At 38.6% G+C, this 17,600-nt stretch overlaps 1 protein-coding gene across 10 annotated transcripts in view; it reads right to left on the bottom strand.

Moving 5' to 3' along the window:
• The window catches only part of UBR2 (ubiquitin protein ligase E3 component n-recognin 2), a 129,153-nt gene that overhangs the window by 102,418 nt on the left and 9,135 nt on the right, over nucleotides 1-17,600 (bottom strand). The gene's annotated exons all lie outside the window — the stretch shown is intronic.

Below are 17,600 nucleotides of genomic sequence, written 5' to 3'. Positions count from 1 at the left end.
AGAATAATGCACCCAACAACTGCAGAATATACATTCTTTTCAAGTGCATATGCAAATTCAATATTGATCAGATGCTGTGCCATAAAACAAGGCTCAATAAAGCTCAAAAGACCAAAATCTTAAGGAACATGTAATTATATCAGAAATCAATAATATAACCAAAAAAGAAAAAAAAGCCAAACCCAGTGCCATCAAGTCGATTCTGACTCATAGCGATCTTACAGGACAGAGTAGAACTGCCCTATAGAGTTTCCAAGGAGCGCCTGGTGGATTCGAACTGCTGTCCCTTTGCGTAGCAGCCGTAGCACTTAACCACTACGCCACCGGGGTTTCCAAAACAACAATATACCACACCAAAAAACCAAATCCACTATCGTCAAGTCAATTCTGACTCGTAGCAATCCTAAAGGACAGAGTAGAACTGCCCCATAGGGTTTCTAAGGCTGTAAATCTTTCCAGAAGCAGACTGCCATATCTTTCTCCCATGGAGCAGCTGGTGGGTTCAAACCACTGGCCTTTTGGTTAGCAGTTGAGCACTTTAACCACTGCACCATCAGGGCTCCTCAATAATAATACAGATTCCAGAAGAACTCCAAATATTCTGAAATTAAATGATATACTTCTAAATAACTCATGGATCAAAGAAGAAAGTATAAGCACATTAAATTCAAAATAAGTAGAAGAAAGAAATAACGATAAGAACACAAATTGATAAGACAGACAAAAGAGAAGACAAATAAGGAGACAACACAAATTACCAATATCAGGGATGAAAGAGAGGGTTATCACTACAGCTACTATAGGCATCGAAAGCCTAAGGAAATATGCACTTTATGCCAATAAATTTGACAACACAGCTGAAACAATTACATTCCTTGAAAAACTGTAATCACCAAACCTGACACAAGACAAATTAAATCTTTGAATAACTCTAGTAAGTATCAAGGAAATTTGTTATAAAAAAACTTCCTTATAAAGAAAACTCTAGGCCTTGATAGTTTGTTCTACTGGTGAATTCTCTCTAACATTTAAGGAAGAATACTAATCTTATAAAAAGTCTTTCAGTAAACAGAGAAAGAAAGAATATTTCCAAGTTTATTTTAAATGCCAGCATAACTGATACCAAAACAAGACAAAGACATTACAAGAAAACTACAGACTGATATCTTTCATGGAACACAGACATAAAAAATTCTTAACATGACATTAGCAAATTTAATCCAGCAATATATAAAAAAATATAATACAAGATAACCAAGTAGGGTTTATCACTTGAAAAAATCAATCAATGGAATCCACCATAGAATAAAGGAGAAAAACTATATGATCACCTCAATAGATGCAGTAAAAGCACTTGGCAACATTCAATAACCATTTATAACATTAAAATAACAAAAAACAAAAAAACCTTCCAGCAAACTAGGAAAAGAAGGGAACTTCCTCAATGAGATAAAGGGTATGTATGAAAAAAGCTACACTTAACATAATTAATAGTAAAAGACTAAATGCTTTCCCCCTAAGATTGACAACAAGGCAAGGATGTCCAATTCTACCAGTGCAATAAGGCATAAAAAACAAATAAAAGATTGGAAAGGAAGAAATAAAACTGCCCCCATTCACAGAGGACATGATTATTTATAGAGAAATCCAAGGTACAAACCCCAAATGAAACAAAACTATCAGAATAACTAAATTTAGCAAGGCCACAGAGTGTAAGTTCAACATCAAAAACCTATTCTTTTATATTAGCAGCAAACAAATGGAAATTAAGAAAAAATTCAATTTACAACAGCATCATAAAATACTTCGCAATAAATATAATAAAAGGTGTGTGCCATCTCTACATTAAAAGCTGTAAGGCACTGCTGAGATAAAGACGACCTTAATAAACAAAGAGGCATGAAATTGCAGTGTAATGAATTACTTAATATGGCCCTCTAGCCAGGTCTTTGTGACTCACACACAATGGTTGGGTAGGACTATGCAAATAAGGTATATGGCACCTGTGAGGGTTAGTGTTGTGTTGACTTGGCTAGGCCATGATTCCCAGTATTGTATTGTTGTCCTCCATTTTATATGCTGTGGATCCTGACCTCTACACGTTGATGAGACAGGACTGGCATAGGGTGTGTCTTGGGTGGTAGCCTTGCAGAAGGGCATGACTCAAGTCCCACCCTTACTCAAGTTATGCCCTTCCCTGGGGTGTGGTCTGTACCTATGATATAGGTGTGGATGGCCTGGGGGGGCTCTCTCTCTCTCTCTCTGCATCTGGCTCCCGTGTCTGGTTCATGATCAACTGACCTCCAGTTCTTGGGACCTGAGCCAGAGGCCTGCTGTCTGACAGGCTGATTTCATCGACCTCCATCATTCGACTTGATTCACCATATTCCGCAGCTTTGTGAGCCAGCAGCCTGTGTTCTGAACTGCCTGTTTGAGTTCATCAGCCCCTGCTGCCACGTAGGGGTGGGAGAAGCCTATGCCTGACCCAGGGATTTGGGACTTGCCAGCCTCCACAATATTGTGAGTCATTTCCTTTACACAGTTTGTGAGTCCTGTGAGACGTTGCAGTGAATTACGGAACCCAAAGGCGGGAGGGAGAGTACTAAGGCAAGGGGGAGTAATTGATGTTAGAGATGATGGAGTGGTACAGCAGTTTGTAACAGGTGGATGTTTGGGACATCTTTAACCTCGCCTAACAGGAACCAGCTTTGTGCTGATCGTTACGAAAGAAATTATTAAGCATGTTCATGGATTCAAAGACTCAATAGTGTTAAAATGTCAATTCTCCCCAAACTGGTTCTATAGATTAAATGCAATCCAATAAGCTTTTTAAAAAATAAAAATTGACAAGGTAATTCTAAAATTCACAAAATGCGAAGGAGCTGAAATAGCTAATACAAACCTTAAAAGAACAAAGACAGAAGACTTACACTAATCAGTTCAAGACTTCCTATAAAGCTATGGTTATCAAGATGATGTGACACTGGCATAAAAATAGACATATCAGTAAATGGAACTCTGTTCAGAAACAGATCCAGATGTATACGGTCAATGATTTTTGATAAGGTACCAAAGTAATTCAATGTAGTGAGGAACAAATGGTGTTAGAACAACTAAATATCCACATGGAAAGAAATGAAGCTCAACCCCTACTTCAAACAATATCCAAAAATTAGTTTGAGATACCTCATACACCCAAACATAAACGCTAAAATTACAAAGTTTACAGAAGTATGGAAACTACCTTTGCAACCCGGAAGAAGGCAGCGATTTCTTAAATGCAGAAAACAATGCTTATAAAGAAAAAAAAATTGATATACAGAACTTCATTAAAAAAAAACTTTTCATCAAAAGCCACAAACTGGAGGAAAATATTCACAAAACATATCTGACAAAGGATTTGTATCCAAAATATATAAAGAACTTCAAAACTCAACAATAACAAGACAAACAATCCAATAAAAATGAACAAAAGACCTGAACAATAACATCACACAAGTTAGGTGGGCAATGCGCACAGGTAAAACTGCACCGACATCATTAGTCATCAGGGAAAAGTAAAACCACAATGAGATGCTACCACACACTCAGTAGAATACTAAAATTAAAAAGACTGACAATACCAAATGTTGGTGAGGATATGGACCATTTGGAATTTTCATATATTACTGGTGGGAATGTAAAGCATTTTAGGAAATGTTTGGCAATTTCTTGCTAAGTTCAGCATATACCTGCACTTTAACCCAGCAATTCCACTCCTAGGGATTTATCTAGGAAAAAAAAATAAACGTTTATGTCCACAAAAACACATGTATAAGAATGTTCACAGAAGCTTCATTCACAATAGCCAAAAACTAGAAACAACCTAAATACTTATCAAGAGGACAATGGATTGTGGGCAATATAGTTTATGCCAACAAGATGGAAGGGGGGAAGGAACCCGTCACATCAGAAAGATCAATCAGAGATTAGAGAGTTGCAGCCTTGGGCCAGGTGTTAACAGCCTGACCTCTGGGAAGAGGGCAGAGATTGAGTTCAAGTAGTGGGTAATGAAACAATCAACGTTGCCTACCATAACGAAGCCTCAACAAAAACTTCTGGACGCTGAGGCTCGAACAAGTGTCCCTGGTAGGCAATACTCTGAGTATTGTTACATATTGTAGCTGGGAGGAGGTTAACACTTTGCAGGACTGCACCAGGAGAGCACAACAGAAGCTCCATGTACAGACCCATCCCACACTTGGCCCTACATGTCTCTTCTTTTGGCTGACTCATATGTGTAGCTTTTTACTGTATTTGTAAGTATAGCATTTTCCTGAGTTCTTTAAGTCTTTCTAGTTAATTACTGAACCTGAGGATGACTTTGGGAAACCCTCGAACCGGCAGCTGATACCAGAAGTCTCGGGCAGACTCGGCAAAGTGGAGAACTTCACCTGGCTTCCTCACCTACAGTGCTGTACTGAAAAATCATTTCCTTCGCTGGCCGTCCCCACCCCAGCTTTGCATTTGAATTGCTTTTGCCTGGAAGTTATATGCAAACCCCACTGCGCCTCAGTATGATTAAGAATGTTGCTTGTATATACTCCCTGCTTGTAAACCCTTTTAAAAGTAACTTGCCTGCCTGCCCTTAGTAGTCTTGGCAGCAACAGCTCCGCCTGACTCCCTTTCCTTGTACAAGGAAATAAAGGTACGTTTCATATTCTGCCACCTTGATCTCGTTTACTGGCCAACGCGAGTCATGCCGAGTAAGAACCTGGGGTTGTTACCCAGTAACAGGACGGTGGCCTTAACTTCACAGTTTGACCAGCTCTGGGTAGTTGGTGTCTAACGTGAGGGCAGTCTTGCAGAGTCTGTTCCCTCTGACTTAAACATTTGGCAAACTCCTTACACGTCAACCAAATAAATTATGACCTGTTGTTTAGATGAAATATTACAAATGCTACACAGCAGTTAAGAAGAATTAGGAATTAAGTAAATTTATATATGTTCACACAGAAAGATCATCAAGACCAATTGCTGAAAGGAAAAAAGTAAGCCACAATACAATATATACCAATATGTAACTGTCACTTACAAACAGAAAAACCAAACCCCTTGCTGTGGAGTCAATTTTGAGTCATAGCGACCCTATAAAATAGAGCAGAACTGCCGCATAGGGTTTCCAGGGAGCGGCTGATGGATTTGAACTGCTGACCTTTTGGCTAGCAGCTGTAGCTCTTAACCACTGTGCCACCAGGGCTCCCAAATGTGGCCTACTTTTTTAAAATAGTTATTTAAAAATAACTGTTTTTAAAACTAACAGAGCATTGATTTCAATCTTTGGATTATTCATGTTAAAAAGAAACAGCCTTAAAATAAAACTCTGCTAAAAAAAGATCAGGGTTTCAAGTTTTTTAAAAAGCAAGAAACTAAATAACTCTTCTTACTGGAAAAAAGTGGTTCCATGTTAGAGCTTTATGCTTCTAGGCAGAGAAGAAATAAATCTAACCCCTCTGTTTGAGTATTATGGATGGCTCAGTAATTTATCTGAAAATTAACTATCTGGTTAAAAAAATAATCTTACATATGTGTGATCCTTTATAGTTCCTAGCTGCTTTTATATACGTTACCTCATTTTATCCTAACAACTCAGTGAGGTACAAAAAGCAGATTATTATTATTCCTATTATTTGGATGAGAAATCTGAGGAATCTAAGGCTTAAGGAAGTTTAGTGACTTGTCAAAGAGATGACACAATTTATTAAGTTGTAGACTAGAAGCGAGGAATTCTTCACACCCTGCAGTATCATAGGATCTCCAAAACCCTAAAACAATCAATGCTGGAGAGACATCTAATGATCATTCACACCCACATCTGCACTCCTTCCAGATACATGGGAGAATTATACTTGCCCACTCCATTTACAGTTGGACAGAGGCTAGTTCTGGCTAACAGGATATGGGAGAGATTGTCATCTCTGAGCCAGAGCTTTTACTTAGTGGGCACGATCCTGGAAGTCTACTCTTCGCTTGCTGCGGTGAACCCTAAAAGCATTAGGCTAAGCTATGGAGACATAAGGTGGTGTGGTATAAATACGTGAAGGAGACCTCTAACCCCCATCCCACACCCCTACTGATCTGAACAGGTCACACAGTGAGTAATAAACAAATTTTGGGTGTCTGAAATCACCAAGATTGTAAGGTTGTTTCTTACTGAAGTATAACCTAGTCTATTATGGCTGAGTAATCTCAGTAAAAAAAATATGAGGAAAATTATCAAAAAGTAATAAACCTTCATAAAGTACTATCTGGAAACATATGCTAAGAATATTCTCAACTGATGGCAGCATAAGCCACCCCCCCCAACCCCAACTTTTGGTTACCTAAAACATTCATGCAATCTGTTCTTAAATGTTAAAAAAAAAAAAAAAAGTGTTCTCATTTTAGCTATGCAAAGAAAACAATGGCCCTCAACCTCACTTCTCTATATCCAACATAAATATTGAACTCAAATCTTAAACTACTCAAGTAAGACTTCTATTTACTACATTATTCTACTAATTATTTGTTTTCCTTAATAATAAAATGTCAAAATATACAGTTATAATAAAAATCAACATTAAGATTGTTTCCCCAATAATACTGTAAATCCACATCTATTGAGTAAGAAAAGTGAAATGCTAATTTTGACTACTCTTACCCTAACAGAGAACTTGTTAGGTGCCACTGAGTCGATTTTGACTCACTGCAACCTCACGTAACAGAGCAGAACTGCCCCATAGAGTTTCCTTGGCTGTAATCTTTACGGAAGCAAATTGCCAGGTCTTTCTCCTGCGGAGCCACTGGGTACATTTGAACTGCCGTTTGGTTAGCAGCCGAGCACGTAATCACTGCACCACGAGGGCTCTTTCAACAGAGAACTAAGTAGAGACAAATACCATAAAAATTAGACAACAGCCTGGAAACAAAGAGATGACTCTTTCTGATGTCACAGAAACTTCATCAAAACAATTTCTTATGATCTACACAATTTTAAAAACTATAAACAATGAACTCTCCACAGGAAAATTAACCCATTCCCTCCACAAAGCCTCTTCCCAAGAACTACACTTACAAGACTCCTAGATACCATTCTTTTTCTACTGAAAGAAAACCTCCCCACTGTAGCTATCAGTCGCCTTTATAATGAAGGGACTAGTCAAGAAACTTCCCAGAGTTTCAATGATCATATTTCATCTTTCCAAACAGTGGACTCCATGTCATCTCACCAGGGTATTGGGTTTCATGGGAACACCTATCTCTAACATGAGATATTCATCCCGGGCACCTAGAACGGTCATTTACTATGCACCAAGAACTACAAAAAGGATCTCATTTACCCTGTCAACAACAATACTGGTATTATCCCCAAGTCATAGTTAAAGAAACTGCAGTTAAAGAGTCTGGTCCAAACGTGGGCCCAAGGGCCCTTTTGGATATTAAATTCCTTTGTTCTCCTACGCTACTTGTCTGTTCCAGTCCAGGTTACAAGATGCTGCTTTCTTTCATCCACAGTTCAAGGCATTTGACAATATGCCTCTCTTCTTTCTGGCTGCTACAACCTACTCTGTTCTTCCTTGGTTTCTCCTCCTCATAAGGCAGATTTTCTCCCCTTTATATCTGTTAACATTTTTTGCTGTGTGTCCCCCATCCTCAACTAGGACATCCCCTTTTCATAGAGTTTTTGCTATTGGCCACTAAAAGGAAATAGATGATGTAATATAAACAAAAGACAGATGAGATTACAAATTTCAGAAATTCTCAAGAAGTACTGATTTCTCTTATACATTGTTGGTGGGAAGGTAGTTTGGGAAAACTTTTGTAGCAATATAAACATCTAAAATCTGTGCATCTTTTGACCAAGCAGTTCTACTTCCAGGAATTTACCCTACGGATATATTTCTACATGCGCACAAGGACACCAAGATGTTCAGTGCTGTATTATCTGTGATAGCAGAGACAACATAAATGCCTACTAACAGAAGGCTAGCTCAGTACAGGGCACCCATACAGTAGAATACTGTATACCATTGGAAAGTTAAGAAAAAGCAGTGTTCAATATATCCTTACATAACAATCTTAAGGATAAATTTTTTTTTTAATTGAACTTTAGATGAAGGCTTATAGAACAAACTAGTTTCTCATCAAACAGTACACACACTGTTGTATGACACTGATTTACAACCCCATGACATGTCAACACTCTCCCTTCTCAACCCTGGGTTCCCTATTGCCAGATTTCCTGTTCCCTCCTGCCTTCCAGTCCCTGCGCCAGGGCTGGTGCACCCTTTTAGTTCTCATTTTGTTCCATGAGCCTGTTCAATCTTTGACTGAAGGGTGAATCTCAGAAGGGACCTCATTACTGAGCTGAAAGGGTGTCTGGGGGGCCATATTCTCAGGGTTTCTCCAGTCTCTGTCAGGCCTGTAAATCTAGTCTTTCTTTTTAAGTTAGAATCTTGTTCTACATTTTTATCCAGATCTCTCTGGGACCCTAAATTGTGATCCCTGTCAGAGAAGTCAGTGGTGGTAGCCGGGCACCACCTAGTTGTACTGGACTCAGTCTGGGGGAGGGTGTGGTAGATGTGGTCCATTAGTCCTTTGGACTAATCTTTCCCTTGTATCTTTAGTTTTCTTCATTCTTCCTTGTTCCTGAAGGGGTGAGACCAGTGGAGTATTAAGGATAAATTTCAAATGAAATAAGCAAGATGAGAACTGTTTATGTGGAATGCTAGCGTTTATCAAAAGATATATATAAAAATGCTTGCATATGCATAGAGTAGCTGAAGGATACACAAGAAACTAGTAATAACACTGGTTATTTCTGGGTATGGGAAGGCAAATTAAGGGACAATGGAGGGAAGGATACTTTTCATGGTATATTCTTTTATACCTTTTGAACATTGTACCAGTTCATGTTTTGCTTATTAAACTTTTAAAGTCAATTTTTAAAACTGTAGTGCCTAAACTATTCTTTGTCCTTAGTAAATTTACTCTTGTGACTCTCTTTAGATGATGTCATCTAAGTGAAAATCCTCTCCTCACACCATAAAGCATTCCTCCCATTTCTGATGCCTTCCTTTCCCTCAAATTATATATATGTTATAAATATGAAATAAGTATGAAGAGGTCAACCTATACTCTCTAGACTCTTGTGAAACAATTTATATCGCAGGGAAACCCCAGACTGAAATATTCAAGTTCAAACTTCACCATACCTAATACAGGAAAAATTTGGTGAGATCATCTCTGACTAGGTCTCATTCATAAATCTTATAACACATTTAAGCTTCAAATATAGGAAAAGAGCTTACCATAATTTACCATGACAATAAATACACTCCTTTTCCTACCATCCCACCTTCACTTCCACCCCAACCAAACTCCCAGAAGCCTAAACTATGATCACTGTTGAAAACGAGGTTCTTCTTACCTCCCCTTCTAGTAATGGAAGATCTTAGGACTCTGTCATTTAATCAGGGTTTCCTTATAAAGCATCCAAACAGTAAGTTTTCCCTGCACCCAACCTCTTTTCCTCTAGGATGAACCCACGCACAGACATATACAGTATTCCTAGAACTAACAAAATTCCTGAATGAGGGAAGTCTCCACTTACGATGTATTTGAGTTATGACGAACTGCACCCATAACCATCAGTATATCTGGAACACTGATTGCATCTCCCTGGGAGGACATGATGGGAAAATGCATGCAGGGGATATGGAAAAACCTGCTGAGTTATGAACATGCTCCAAGCATTTGATCAGGATAACATGAAGGAAGAGATTGGTGGAAAATCACCTATATGGCAAGAACGCTAAATCTAAAACTTGGTATCATCGATGTGCAACAGCTCAAATCATGAAGACGGGGAACTGATAGATCAGGACTTAATGGATTTTGAAGAGGAAAGAAATGCTGAAGAAGAAACAATGAGGAAGAGGAAGGAGAGAAGATGTCAAAAAATTTTGCAGAGGAAAGATTAGCTGGAGTTTTTTCTAAGCTAAATCAGGGGCTTCAGTTGCTTAAAAACATGGACCTAAACACTGATTGCTTTGCTGAAGTTGACAGGCAGATTCAGAAAAACAGTGAGATGTTACTGTGAAATATATTAAGAAAAAAAGAAACAGGCCAAATAGACAATTCTCTCTTTCTGACTAGAAACACTACCCCTATTCCCAGGGATAATCCAGATGATCCAGAACCTTCCACAAGTGGAGTTATTACTGCAACTGACAAAATGCCAATGTCATCCAACTCTTCATCATGACAGCAAATTTTTATGATTTGTGTATTTTTTATGTATGTATTAAAATAAGTCTGTAAGTTTATATATAACGTAAACCCCCAAAGACAACTAAAGATTGGATTTTTAAAGATACTGATAATAAATGCCAGTAAGAATGAAAAAAGAAAAAAGAGGTATTCGACTTACATCAGAACAAACTTACAATAGAGTCTTTGCAACAGAACCCCATCATAAGACGAGGACTACCTACACTGTACCTATGCTTAAAAGAGTCCCAAAGAAATGAAATGACAGTAAGTTCATATGAAGATTACTGTCCTGTGTACCTGTAGCACCAGCTACCCTGTTAATGAACTGGCTGGGTACAAGATGAATGTCTGAAATTGTAAAATCTAGAATGGGAAGGATTTCCTGAACATAATCATAAATAATATCCTAGACAATAGCTGGTCTATAATTAAATGTGATATTGCCAGTGGATAGGACATTGTACAAACATGTACAGCAAAAAAGAATACTCAAGCATTTTAACTAAAGTAGAAGCAGCAAAATAACATCTTTAAAACTGTCTTCTGTACTCTGAATAACATCACAGACATATGCTCAAGAAATATTTGCTGAGCACGTAACAGGAGCGAGGCACTATATATGTGCCTAAAGTCTGCAGCTGAGAAACAGTAGCTCACAGACCAGTCCAACTGAGGAAATGAGAGAAAAAAGGATTCAGGCCAAGTCCACAACTCTGAGTCACAAAGACCTCTTTTTACAGCCCAAATACAAATTTTTAAAAAAATATTGTGTGGACATACTTTGTGGTATAGAAGACAGTACTCCAACACAACTTAATTTTCTGTTTAAGAATCAGAGTAGTGCTGAGTGGTCCCCAGATTTGTGTTTCAGCAGAATGACCAAAAAAAAAAAAAAAAAGACCTACTATATATATTTTTGTTTGTTTGTTTTTGGCCAAGAGCATTAAAAAAACAAAATTACCTAAATCATCACTAACATTTCATTAGCTGGTATTTTAACAAGAAAGGACATTTCCCGGAATTTAGAAACTAAACAAATTCAGCTGCAAGAAAAACTCAGTATGTTTCCTCTAGTTTTTTCCTCATTTTAGTGCCTACAAGTGAAAAATTCATCACAGACCAATATTTGAGAAAGAAAGGCAAAACGAAAATGACATGGATTTTAGAGTCAGAGCGCCCTGGTTTCAGGCTGTACAACTGCAGTAAGTCACTTACCTTCTCTGGACTTCAGGGATATTATCTCAGAGGTTTTGGGAAGGATTAAACATGATTATTTATAAAGTGCTTTGCATTAAATCTGGCACCTAGAAGGTGCTCAAGAACCATAAGAAACTTTCATTGGTTAAAATAAATTTTGGGACTTCCGCTTTTGGCTACTGCGTATCTGGAATTGAATTAGACCTCCCACTATGAACAACCATAAAACTAGATGAAGTACATGAGGCATCTATTGTACTAGACAGCATAAGACTGCAGTAACTAAGAGAAGGAAAATTCACGAGGTGAGCCTCACGGATTGCGCTGACTTTCAGCCAGGTGTAATTTCCCACCTGCGGCACAGCTGCTAGAGCCTAAGCAGAGCACGAAGGACCTACTGAGACTATATCACAGCTTGGGCAAATAGAACAGCTAGAAGCAGTGGTTCAGGGCACCAGAAAGAAGGGATGAATGAAGAAGACAGGGTGAAGAAGGTGTGGGAAAAGGCAGAAATCTACAAAGGGGGTGCATGAGAGTCCCTGGCTGAGGGTTGAGCTGCCCAAGAACAGAGTGATAATCCCTAAGTTTAGCAGAGAGTTGCTGCTATGGAATAAAGAGTGCCATAGACATAGCTGAGGTCGAGCAGGGCCAGAGGACTTTGGGGTTCTAGACAGAAAGTAAAGAAGTACTCAAAAAAATGATGGGGACATGAAACTGACAAAGAAAACAGCTTGAAGGGGCTCCCACTGGCCCAATCTTAAAACAATCGGAGATCAAGATAATGGGACTCCATGAATCAATACTGATATAGATAGACAGACAGATGGATACAGCTGACACTCGGTATTTGCAGACTGTGTACTTGTGAATTTGCCTACTCGCTAAAATTTATTTGTAATGCCAAAATCAATACTCGTGGTGTTTCACAGATACGTGCAGACGTGCGCAGAGTGGCAAAAAATATGAATAGTTCCCAGATGAGGTCAAACAAGGCAATGCTGTGCCTTTTTGGCTCAGTTCTTATACTACGAACAGGTGTCCTTTTTGCAGCTTATTCAGTGCCACATTTTTTGCATTTCTGTGCTTCTTGATGATAATTTTTTTAAATGTTTAAACGGCCCCTAAGTGTAGTGCTGAAGTGCTGTAAAGTGTTTCTAAGCATAAGAAGGCTGTGACGCGCCTTACACTAGGTGAGCTTTGTTCAGGCAGTGAGTTACAGTGCTGTAGGCAGAGTTCAATGTTGAAGAATCAACAATACGGTATATCCAGAGAAAAAGGAAATTTGCTGTGTATGTCAGGCTGCTGCAAAAGTGCTAAGGTAACACCTACAGCACATGATCGAGCTATGGAAAAGATGAAAAAGTGGCTAAATTTGTGGATTCATGAGATGACAACGGATTAAAAAAAGCACAGTGGACAGCATTTTTGAGGTTGAAAGCCAAAGAAATTTAAGGTCACCTTACCCAGGGTCGAGAAGATGTTAAATACTTCTTGGCTAGTATTTTAAAGTATAAAAAAATACTGATACATTAATTATTTGTAAGAAATATATTAAAGTACCTCTAAACAGAAACACACCCAAAACAAGGTCATGTGTCAATCGGTTGATGAAAATACTGTGACCACAGGCTCAAAGAGGTCCAACTCTTTATTTCCCCCAGAAGCAAAAGCTGAGTATTTGCGAATCCAGCGCCTGTGGCAACTTTATAGAGCATTACTGCAAACAGTGAGAAGCGACTGTGAGCCCAAAGTCTGACGAGGAACAGGATATTCAATGGTGTCAAAGTACCTCCCACAAAATACTTACTGATTCATTTCAGAAGGAAAAAATGTAATATTACTGTAGAGAAGCTTGCAGACACCTCCTTAATCAAGTGATCAAAGTTAACATCACCAGGTATAGAACAAATCAAAATCATATGCCACCTGATAGGCTGCAATGAGAACACATCACTTCTGTGATATTCCTGCCTAAGATGGAATTTGAATCTAATTACGAAGAAATATCACACAAATCCAAGTTGAGGGACATTTCCAAAATAACTGGCCTATAATCTTCAAAAGTATCAAGATCATCAGAGTTAAAGAAAAACCAAAGAAATATTCCATATTGAAGATTAAAGGACATGACACTCAAATGCATGATTTAGAACCTGATCCTTTTGTTACGGAGGACATTATTGGGACAACTGGGTCTCAACTTTCTTATCTGTAAAATCATGAGGTTAAATAAGATCTACTCTTCCAAAAAGATGTTTTTGTAAATATAAATAAACGAGAAAAAAATCCAGATCTAACAATCTTTCAACATATAAAATGATCTCTACTGGTATTCTAACCATACTGATAAAGGCTACCAGAGACACTCAGAGGCCTTAAACAAAATTAAATCAAATTTAAGTCTTACAGGAAAAAACCCAAACGAAAAAAACGTTAAATAATGCCTCCATTGATAAGCACATCCACACAATGGAATACCATCTAGTTTTATAAACTCATGTGAAAATCTGTCAAGAATTAGTTACATAAAAAGCAAATTTGTTCCAGTATATATATACACACACACACACAACATATCCCCTCTTATATGTATGTGTGCTTAAGATATCCATACACATAGGCCTATACATGCACAGAAATTTCCTAAAAGCATACAAAAGAAAACGTTAAAAAAAGATTACTTCTGGGAAGTAGAAATGGACGGTCAAAAAAGGGTTAGGGTACTTTACTCTCCCTACCTTGTGTACCAGAAATTAAAAAAAAAAAAGTCATTATTAAATAATAACTAATATAGATCTTGGTTTCTAAATACCATTCCCAACTAAAAGGAAACTTCTTACAGAAATGGCTGATCCTAAATATGGGTCAGAGTTCAGCACAAGTGAGCCGTGGACATCTTGTTGTAAAAGAAAGCAAAGACGTGCTCAAAAATTAATGAAGGCATGTGAAAAGTACAAAGAACTTAGTGTGAGGGAACTACCACTGGCCAAATCTGGGACAATTTGAACATTAACAAGAGTCACTGTAATTAAAAAATTATGAAGATAGACAGAAAGACTCAACATCATAAAAATGTCTTTTCTACCAAAAGTGATCTACAGATACAATGCAATTCCGATCCAAATTCCAATGACTTTTTTTTTAATGAGATGGAGAAACAAATCGCCAACTTCATATGGAAGGGAAAGAGGCCCCGGATAAGTAAAGCATTACTGAAAAAGAAGAACAAAGTGGGAGGCCTCACACTACCTGATTTTAGAACATATTATACCACCACAGTAGTCAAAACAGCCTGGTACTGGTATGCCAACAGATACATAGGGCAATGGAACAGAATTGAGAATCCAAACATAAATCCATCCACATACGAGCAGCTGATATTTGACAAAGGCCTAAAGTGAGTTAAATGGGGGAAAGACAGTCTCTTTAACAAACGGTGCTGGCGTAACTGGATATCCGTCTGCAAAAAAATGAAACAAGACCCATACCTCACACCATGCACAAAAACTAAGTCAAAATGGATCAAAGACCTAAATATAAAATCTAAAATGATAAAGATCATGGGAGAAAAAACAGGGACAATGCTAGGAGCCCTAATACACGGCATTACCAGTATATAAAACATTACTAGCAATGCACAAATGCCAGAAGAGAAACTAGTTAACTGGGAGCTCCTAAATATCAAACACCTATGCTCATCCAAAGACTTTACCAAAAAAGTAAAAAGATTACTTACAGACTGGGAAAATGTTTTTAGCTATGACATTGCAGATCAGTGTCTGATCTCTAAAATCTACATGATACTGTAAAAACTCAACAACACAAAGACAACCCAATTAAAAAACAGGCAAAGGATGTGAACAGGTACTTCACTAAAGAAGACATTCAGGTAGCTAACAGGTACATGAGGAAATGCTCACAATCATTAGCCTTTAGAGAAATGCAAATCAAAACTACAGTGAGAGTCCATCTCACTCCAACAAGGCTAGCATTAATCCAAAAAACACAAAATAATAAATGTTGGAGAGGTTGTGGAGAGACTAGAGCACTTATACACTGCTGGCGGGAATGTCAAATGGTACAACCACTTTGGTAATCGATTTGGCGCTTCCTTAAAAAGCTAGAAATAGAACTACCATACGATCCAGCAATCCCACTCCTTGGAATATATCCTAGAGAAATAAGAGCCTTTACACGAACAGATATATGCACACCCACGTTTACTGCAGCACTGTTTACAATAGCAAAAAGATGGAAGCAACCAAGGTTCCCATCAGTGGATGAATGGATAAATAAATTATGGTATATTCACACAATGGAATACTACGCATTGATAAAGAACTATAACGAATCTGTGAAACATCTCATAACATGAAGGAATCTGGAAGGAATTATGCTGAGTGAAATTAGTCAGTTGCAAAAGGACAAATGTTGTATGAGACGACTATTGTAAGAACTCAAAAAAGAGTTTAAACAGAGAAGAAAATATTCTTTGATGGTTACAAGAGTGGGGGAGGAGGGAGAGAGAGGGGTATTCACTAATTAGATAGTAGACAAGAACTATTTTAGGTGAAGGCAAAGACAACAAACAATACAGGAGAGGTCAGCACAACTGGACTAAACCAAAAGCAAAGCAGTTTCCTTAATAAACCAAACGCTTTCAGGGCCAGAGGAGCAGGGGAGGGGGCTTGGGGACCAGTTTCAGGGGACATCTAGGTCAAATGGCATAATAAAATCTATTAAGAAAACATTCTGCATCCCACTTTGGAGAGTGGCATCTGGGGTCTTAAATGCTAGCAAGCAGCCACCTAAGATGCATCAATTGGTCTCAAACCACCTGGATCAAAGGAGAATGAAGAACACCAAAGACATAAGGTAATTATGAGCCCAAGAGACAGACAGGGCCACATAAATTAGAGACTACACCAGCCTGAGACCAGAAGAACTAGATGGTGCCTGGCTACAACTGATGACTGTCCTGACAGGGAACACAACAGAGAATCCCTGATAGAGCAGGAGAGCCGTGGGATGCAGACCTCAAATTCTCTTAAAAAGACCAGACTTAATGGTCTGACCGAGACCTTCTGTTAGGCCAAGACTGGAACCAAAGCCAATTCTTCAGACAGGGATTAGACTGGACTATAAGATAAAAAACTATATTGGTGAGGAGTGAGCTTCTTGGCTCAAGTAGACACGTGAGACTATGTGCGCAGTGCCTGTCTTGAGGGGAGATGAGAAGGTAGAGGCGGACAGAAGTTGGCTGAATGGACGTGGGAATACAGAGTGGAGAGGAGGAGTGTGCTGTCTCATTAGGGGGAGAGCAACCAGCAGTACACAGCAAAGTGTGTATAAGACCTTGTATGAGAGACTGACCTGATCTGTACACTTTCACTTCAAGCACAATAAAAAAATATCATGACGAAAAGTAAGGAAGGGATTATTAAAAAGTCAAGATAGCAGTTAATTATTGGGGAGGAAGGAAGCACCCAGTGAGCTTCTGGAATGCCGGTGATGTTTTATTTCTTGACCTGGAAAATAATCAAATGAATCTTCATTTTATAATTATTTTTAAACTACATCCCCTCCTCACTTATTGACATGGTTAGGTTTCAAAGACCAGGTCGTTACATGAAAATTGGTATTATGTGAAAATGGAGGTTTTTTTTTTTCCCGTTTTCAGACCACCTGTTAGTCCGATTTTTTTTATTTAAAAAATATGATCACAGAAATAACAACAGCTAAAATTTACTGATGTGCTCATCACTATGATGAGTCCAGTTACGGATTATTCCTCTGCAGAGAAGGAGGCCTGGAAGAAACAAAGCTGGATAAAGCTGGGCTGTGACTAGAAAGCCCAGGGTTTAACCACTTTACCTTCCTCCTGTGCTAGGTCAGAGCTTCCCTCACCCAGCTACCTCCGGGGCTCCACTCCCACCGCTGCAAGCCCTGCATTTGATCTCAGAGCCTGCTGGGCCCTCTGGGCCTGGCCAGTCACTAAGGCTGGGGGCTTCCTATAATGGCACTAGGCTTCAGGCCCAGTTCAGCTTACTTTGGGATGTCATTAAACTTGCACGCATTTCATCCAAACACCCTCTCCAATGCTTTCTTTC

The sequence above is a fragment of the Loxodonta africana genome, chromosome 1 (genome assembly GCF_030014295.1).
Source record: "Loxodonta africana isolate mLoxAfr1 chromosome 1, mLoxAfr1.hap2, whole genome shotgun sequence".
Taxonomy (NCBI): Eukaryota; Metazoa; Chordata; class Mammalia; order Proboscidea; family Elephantidae; genus Loxodonta; species Loxodonta africana.
The sequence above is the reverse complement of the archived record's forward strand: the minus strand, read 5'-3'. Positions and strand labels throughout refer to the sequence as shown.